This window comes from Trichechus manatus, unplaced genomic scaffold (assembly GCF_000243295.1).
Source record: "Trichechus manatus latirostris isolate Lorelei unplaced genomic scaffold, TriManLat1.0 scaffold00176, whole genome shotgun sequence".
NCBI classification, from domain to species: domain Eukaryota; kingdom Metazoa; phylum Chordata; class Mammalia; order Sirenia; family Trichechidae; genus Trichechus; species Trichechus manatus.
The window spans coordinates 2829507-2837454 of NW_004444112.1; the positions used below are offsets into that span (position 1 = coordinate 2829507).

The window sequence follows — 7948 nt, forward strand, 5'->3', positions numbered from 1 at the left end:
CATGCGCAGAACAGACAAAGATGACCCCGGGCCGCCATGCATGCACAATAACACAAGAGAACTCATGCCAAGGAACGAAAAGACTCATGTCAAAGAACCAAAATCACCAGACATACGACATACGCAGTAGCCCAGCCCATTTCAAAAGCGAAGAGTCCGTCCGCGGCTTCCAGGCCAAGTCTTAGCCCCGCCCCGTAATAAATAATCAATAGAAACTATGAATATGTAGAACTTCCTGATCCTGCCCACCTGTCTTCCTCCATCTCTATATGAATATGTGTAATTCCTCAAACCTAAAAAATGTAAATGCTTCCTCAAATCGAGGAACTCAGTCTGAGGTTGATATCTCTGAGTTCCTGCTTGCTAGCCTGCTAAATAAACTGTTTCTTCCTCTCAAAACCAGCATCTGAGAGATTGGCTCCTTGCACGCTGGGCACGGATCTCTTGGTCTGGTTTCAATTTTGGCGACCCAGATAGGACCTTAAACAGTTCTATCCACTGCCGAGTGTCCTTGGAGCCCCGCTGGCTGTGGCCCGACTTGCTGGTGCCCTCAGCGCACGCCTCGATCTCTTTTAATTTAGAGGACACGGGTAAGTTTGAACCCAGTGGGCAACGCTGCCGGTTACGGTGCAAACCTAACTTTGAGAGGACGGAACAGATCTGGTTTGGTCTGGAGGTGCTGGACGGGTAAGCCTGTTCCCCGGATATGGTCAGGAGGGGACTGGGAGGTTGAAATGGAGACTGCTAAGAAACCCCTGGGGTAAGTTCTGCTCCAGGGCTTGCGATCTGAGGGGTTGAAGTGGCCCGCCTAGACACCTCTGCCATTAATTCTCGTTAACTGTGGGGTCCTGAGACTCTGTCCTCTGGTCTGGTGTGAGCTCACTCTGTCTATCTCTGCGTGTGTGTGTCTGGAAAATGAGGAACGTTCAAGAGATCCTAAGATGTAGCCCACTAAGATGTATCTTTAAGAACTGGCAATATTTCGGGTGAGACCCTATGAAAAAAAAGATGATTTTTTTTGTAACACCGCATGGCCTCAGTATGAATTGGCAGATGAAGAAAAGTAGCCAGCAAATCTGTCTCTGAATTTTACTATCCTCCAACTTGATCTTTTCTGTACTCGGGAGGGTAAATGAGATAAAAAGTACTATGTGAAAGCTTTCATGACTGTATCAAAACAAAGAGTCACAGAAAAAAGTAAAATCTTATTCAGAAAGGGACTGATAAATCACAATTGCCAGTCCTCTCTCCCAACCCTGAGGAGGATCTTCCATCTCCCGTCACTTCAGCACCTGCGCCACCCCCTCCCAATGCCCTGCCTCCACCCAACGGAGCCACACTGCCAGTGACAGTCCCCACTGTTAAGCCCCCTCAACCTTTGTATCTACCCAGAGAGAGTTAGGAGGTGGTTGAGTAGTCATGGGGAATCAGGGGCGGAAAGGAGGAGTGTGCTGTCACAGAATGGGGTGAGCAATTAGGGTCTCATAACATTGTATGTATGAAAATTTTGTATGGGAGACTAACTTGAAATGTAAACTTCATTTAATTACAGCAATAAAAAAATAAAATAAAATAAAAATAAATAAATAAAAGCACCAGGCAGCCTTCCTAGCTGCCACCTTGCAGGCTGAAGGCCATCCCCCAAGAAAACAAAGAAAAGGAAGGAGACCAAGGCCACAGGAGCAGAGAAGCCTTCACACCCCTTTGAAAAGAGACCAGTGCAGCTAGTGTAGGAAAAAAAAAGCTACCCAGATGAGGTGGACAGTGTCCACTGTCAGAGCATCCAAAAGAAAAAAAAAAAAAGCACCCTCCTTTCCTACAACCTCTAATTTGTTGTATACAAGAAAAATCTTTAACACACTCTTTCCATTACAAAAACAGGTGACAGTTACAAATGACCCTTACTACCAGGCCATTAACTTAACTATGAAAAAAAAGAACGTTACTGAGGGTTAGTTGATCTAGATATCAGAGATACAGTAGTGCCATAGGTGTGTGGCGCTGGGGCTGTCTGAGAGGTTGAGGCAGCCAAGATCACCTCCATCACCTGGCTGGCTGGCTGGGAGGTTGAGGCTGCCAAGATTATCTCCGTTGCCTCAGGTCCTAGTCTGGTCTCTGTGTGGATGTATGTGTAGCACTGGTGCGAAAAAAGCTTTAAGTGAGTGTAAACATGATGCATATGTGTACGTGTTGTATAGAGAATGCAAGGCGCACCGTCGATCCCCAAGCGTTCACCACTGGGTTGTATTTTAAAGAACTGGAAACAGTTCAGCTATGGGGATATGAAAAAGGAAGTCACGATCAAGTACTGTAATCGGGATTGGGTACAATATTCCCAGGGCTTGATTGAGAAATGGCCGACTTCAGGTTCTTTATCTCATGATACCATCTTGCAGTTAATGTTGTTCTGCAAAAGAGAGAAGAAATGGGACAAAATCCCTTATATGTAGGCCTTCATGGTATTATATCAAAACAGAAATTTACAGAAACAATGTAAATTAATGGTTCAGAGGGCAGAAAAGCTACGAGACCAGAAAGACAAAGAGGAAGAGATTTTAGAAGAAAGTGAGCCTTGGGAACCTCTCCCTTTCCCAACAGCACGCCTCCACCCTTATGTGCCGGGGGCAGTGGCTACCACCCCCTCGGCCACGACTCCGAGACCCAGCAAGGGTCAGAAACCAGAAAGAGGCTAAGAAAACAGCAGAAACCTTATATCCCCGATTAGAGGAAGTGGCCTCTCCTTCTCACACCCGCAGTGGTGTTCAATCCGGCCAGGGGCCTCACTCTTCTGATACAGGGCAAGGGAAGTTTCCTCTTCACCAGGTTCTAGCAGGAATCGACGATCAAGGGGTGCCTCGTAGCTTTGTGTGGGTACACACTCCTTTCACTTCTACTGACTTAACTGGAAGAGATCAATGTCCAGTTACCGAGAAGACCCCAGCCAGATGGTAGAGTTCTTTCAGAGTAACTTTGATAGTCATCAACCAACATGGGCAGATGTACAAGCCCTCCTCTGAGGCCTGCTGATTCAGGAGGAAAGAAGGATGGTTTTAGACATGGTTAGACAGGAGGCAGAAACGCTTCATGAGGCAGGGGCAAATCCGGCTAGACAACCAGTAGATGTGGCTGTGCCCCTTGAAGACCCTAAGTGGGATCAAAACCAGGCGAATGATATGGTTTTCTTGCAACATTATCAAGAACGTATTCTAGAAGGGCTTTGGTGGGGAGCAACCAAACTAAAAACCTTAACAAAATTCAAGAGGTCACCAAAAGCCAGATGAGAATCCCTCTGCCTTCCTTGAGTGGGTCTTAGAAGCTTATAGAAAACATGCTGATGTGAATCCTGATGATCCTACTTTCCAGAAGGTTATAAACCTGAGTTTTATCTCTCAGAGTGCACCTAATATAAGGCACAAGCTACAGAAATTAGAGAATGGGCTAAATATGACCACCTCATAATTAGCAGAGGTGGCCTTTAAAGTCTACAACAACTGAGACCAAGAACAGGAGAAGAAGAAGCACCGGGAAATGAAGCAATAAGTGAGCCTGCTAGCTTTTCCCTGGGCAGGCCGAGGGGTCCCCCGGCACACAGAAAGACCAGATCTTCAAGATGCTCTGCTTGCTAACCTGGACCTTGAAGTTATTTCAGATGGCAGCAGCTTCATGGATCAAGGGACGCAATGGGCTGGATATGCTCTAGTGTCCCTTCATGAGACCTTAGAGTTAGGAGCCCTTCCTCCCAGAACTTCAGCCTAGAAGGCCGAACTGATCGCACTGACCAGAGCATTAGAATTGGGAAGAGGTAAAAGAACATTTACATGGATTTGAGGTACACTTTTTCTATTGTGCACGCACATGGGGCCAAGTGGAAAGAGAGGGGATTACTAACATCAGCCAGTAAAGAAGTTAAATATGGGACTGAAATTTTAAAGTTGCTACAGGCAGTCCTCCTCCCCACCAAGGTGGCTGTTATACACTGTCCAGGCCATCAAGCCGGGGATAACACCTTAGCCAAAGGGAATTGCCTGGCTGATCAGGCAGCTAAGGAAGCTGGAAAAGCCAAAACCCCAGCACGGGTTTTGGCCCTCTTGCCTGATATAGACCTACAGGCCTTTGCTCCAGGATATTCACAACAAGATAAAGAAAAAGGAGGACAATGGGGTTTCTCAGAAGATAAAAAATGGATAGATGTATAATGACAATGGACAAATATTAGTACCAGCACATCTTATGTATGATGTAGTACAAGCTGTCCACCTCACCACCCATTATGGAAGGGATGCCCTGGCCACCAGGCTACAAAAGCTGATTGTGGGGACTGACTTATATAAAAATGTTCAACTTGTCACCCAGCAATGCATGCACTGTGCTAAAAATAATCCCAAGACAGGACCGCCCCCACCTATAGTAGGAGTGCAAGCCAGAAGTATGACACCCCAGGAAGATTGGCAGATAGACTTCACCGTCATGTCACCAACAACTGCAGAGATTAAATTCTTACTTGTTTTTGTAGATATTTTCACTAACCTGATAGAGGCATTGCCTTGCAGAACGGAGAAGCCGGCTGAAGTAAGAAAAGCCTTACTGAGAGAAATCATCCTAAGGTTTGGTTTACCTGGCTCCCTTCAGAGAGACAATGGAGGAACCTTTGTGGACCAAGTGGTTCAACAGGTTTCAGGACTTCTAGGAATTAAATGGAGGGTGCATGCCTCCTGGAGGCCATAAATGTCGGGTAAGACTGAAAAGATGAATCATACCTTAAAGAATATAATGGCCAAAATCTGTCAGGAAACCAACTTTACGTGGCTTCAGGTTCTTCCTGTTGCCCTTCTCAGAATTAGGGCAGCCCCTAGAAGCAGACTCCAATTGAGTCCGCATGAAATATTATATGGGAGACCCTTCCTCAAACAGTGGGTCCCTGGGCATTGGAGTCCGGCAGACTTGCCTGTGACCAGGAAACTGGATAAAGTCAAGTATGTACAAACTGTTTCTGTAACTTTAAAGGCTATTAACCATTATGCAGCCAGCAGACTAATGCTTCCCACAGATATCCCACTCCAAAACCTGAGCCCAGGAGACTGGGCACTGCTCAAGAACTGGAACGACCAGACTCCCAGCCAACAACCAGGGGCTGGATGGGAAGGACCTTTTGAAGTTCTCCTGGTCACCCACTCCTCGGCCAAACTGAAGGGGGTCTGACCTTGGATACATCACTCCAGACTCAAGTTTGTGCCCCAGTATGAGACCAATCCTCCTCAGATCAACCAGACCATTCATCCCTGCAACACCAGGAATAGATTGACAGGGAACAGTGAGTCGAGAGGAGCCCACCACCCCAATCTTCGCTGGTCACATCAACCTGGCAAGACAGAATATGATACTGAACCTGTTGATGGACTAAAATCCTGTTTAAAAAGAAGAAAGTTCCTAGCAGCAAAGTAGCCCCAGCATTTATTTACTGATATTTTCTGTGCATTAGACCCAGTGTGCCCTAACGGCACAGACTGTTGTTATCTTAGCAGGACTCTATTTGCTATACAGGTTGTCATTTTTCTGGGCTTGTATGCTTTACTGTGTCCTCCCTGCTGGACTTAACCATTTTCTCTGCTCCAAGTAAAAGCCAGAGTACTTCTCTCCTCTCCTACGCCCAAGAGATGAGGTCCCTAGCCCTTTTATACGTATTTGAGATCATCCTCCCAGCCATAAGTCAATGGGCCGATAATGCTATGATCAAATGGGCCTCCGTCATAGCGCGTGGTGAAAACCTCACCTCGTTAGATATGTTAGCAGAACCCAGGGAGTAACTCTAGCGGGAGTAAACCCTGTGCCACCTTTGTGAACAACTTCGCTGGCATACCCCAACCTCTCCACTTCATCGGTCTACCCCCTTCGTCCCTTTTTTTCTAGCTATGGGCTGCAAATCTTGGCCCAATCATCTCCTAGTACCCCAGCCTTTTGTTTTCCCCTCACTTCCAGTACTTCCTTAACAATTAATTACACCTTAACTCCCAGTGCCTTCAAGGGGCCAGTGCCTCTACCCTCAGACCCAGGCAAGACCTGGAAAGTGTCCTGACTAGTGAGTAAACAGATGACAGCCAGTTTGAAGAACTTCTGTGTCGGCCCATGTCTTCTCCGTGCTCTCATCCATTTTATTGAAAATACGTTAAAGGCTATTGGCCTTTTGGTCCTCCGTACTCCTCCCCAGAGTGAAGGGCACATGCCCCTCCAGCCTCTGCACCAGAAATCTGAAATCCAGACCTGTGCTGAGGCCTTTGTCCAACAGCATCCCCCTTCAGCAGGAAGCAGCCATTCCCACGATTGGCAGTGGCACAAACCACGGGGGAGTTGTTAGGGGACCCTAGAGGTGGAGGACACCTAATTAATTAGTACTCCACCAGTTATCAAGCCACTCCTAGTCACCTCCCCACCACATCACTCACTTTCTCTAAGCTGTTTTGCAGACTCTCTGGAGAGCCATAGACGGGTCCAGAACTAACCAGCTCAGAATGCTCACACATGCGCAGAACAGACAAAGATGATCGACAGATGACACTTGGGCCGCCACGCATGCTCAATAACACAAAAGAACTCATGCCAAGAAATGGGAAGACTCATGTCAAAGAACCCAAATCACCGGACATACATCATATGCAATAGCGGAGCCCATTTCAAAAACGAAGAGTCCGTGGGTCCCTTCCGTGCCAAGTCTTAGTAGCCCCGCCCCATAATAAATAATCAACAGACTATGAATATGTAGAACTTCCTGATTCTGCCCACCTGCCTTCCTCCACCCCTATATGAATATATGTAATTCCCCAAACCTATAAAATGTAAATTCTTCCTCAAATCAAAGAACTCAATATGAGGTCATACCTCTGAGTTTCCGCTTGCTATCCTGCAAAATAAACTGTTTCTTCCTCTCAAAACCAGCAACTGAGAGATTGGCTCCTTGCACTGTGGGCGCGGACCCACTGGTCCCGTTTCATACACACACCTGCACACCAGATCATTGACCCTCACACTGGCACCCTCACCTCCTTCCTCACACGGCATTCTCACCTGGCATTTAAACCTCTCACCCAGGACCCTCACCTCTTACCCCAGCATTCCCACCCCTCATACCAGCACCCCTACACCTCATACCGGCACCCCCACCCATCAAATCTGGACCCCCACACCTCACAGCGACACAATCGCACCTCACACCGGCACCCACACTCCCTCACACCGGCACCCTCAACCCTCACGCCACCACTCAAACCCTTCACCCCAGAACCCTCATCCCTCATTTCGACACTCCTACCCCTCACACCACCACCCCCACACCTCACACAGGCACGCTAAATTCCTCACACTGGCACCCTCACCAGCGGCAACCCCACTCCTCACACATCCTCATCCTCTCAGAACGGCACCCTCACTCACTCCCTCACACACTTCTCACACCAACGCCCCGCCCCGCCTCCCGCAGCCCGCCCCCCGGGGACTCAGCTCACCGCCAGCACCAACCCACAAAGGGTGGGCCGCTGCCGCTACCGCCCGTGTGTTTCCGGGAACTACAACTTCCGGCGTTCCTCGGGCGGCTCGGGACCGGCGGTGGGCGGGGTGTGCCTCGGCGCGACGAGTGGCTTAGGGCAGGCTGCGCGGAGCATGCCGGGAGTTGTAGTCCAGGTGGGCGGGCACGGGGGCGTTTCCTTCACTTGGGGCGCCTCAGCGTTGGCTAGTTGAAGTAACCTCCCGCCGCGCCAGCGAGGTGGGTCGGGGTTGGGGTCCGAGTCGAGTCCGGGGTCAGCGTCTGGGCGGTTGCAGTCACCCCGCTGGCAGGGCAAGACGGACGGGGGGCCGAACGAGTGAGAGGACCACCGCGGCCCCGAAGACCACGAACGCCTGCGGCCAGGTGAGCGAGATGTATGTGTGTGAAAGTCCGGCGACAGAGTGAGGGGCTGAC

At 49.0% G+C, this 7948-nt stretch overlaps 1 long non-coding RNA gene across 1 annotated transcript; it reads right to left on the reverse strand.

Annotated features, from left to right (window-relative positions):
* Positions 1-1498: 1498 nt before the first annotated feature.
* Positions 1499-7561, reverse strand: LOC111822424 (uncharacterized). The gene is made up of 3 exons (XR_002825691.1): positions 7497-7561; positions 2709-2902; positions 1499-2407 (listed from the first exon to the last, which is right to left on the reverse strand). It is a non-coding gene; the product is annotated as an uncharacterized LOC111822424 (long non-coding RNA).
* Positions 7562-7948: the final 387 nt, after the last annotated feature.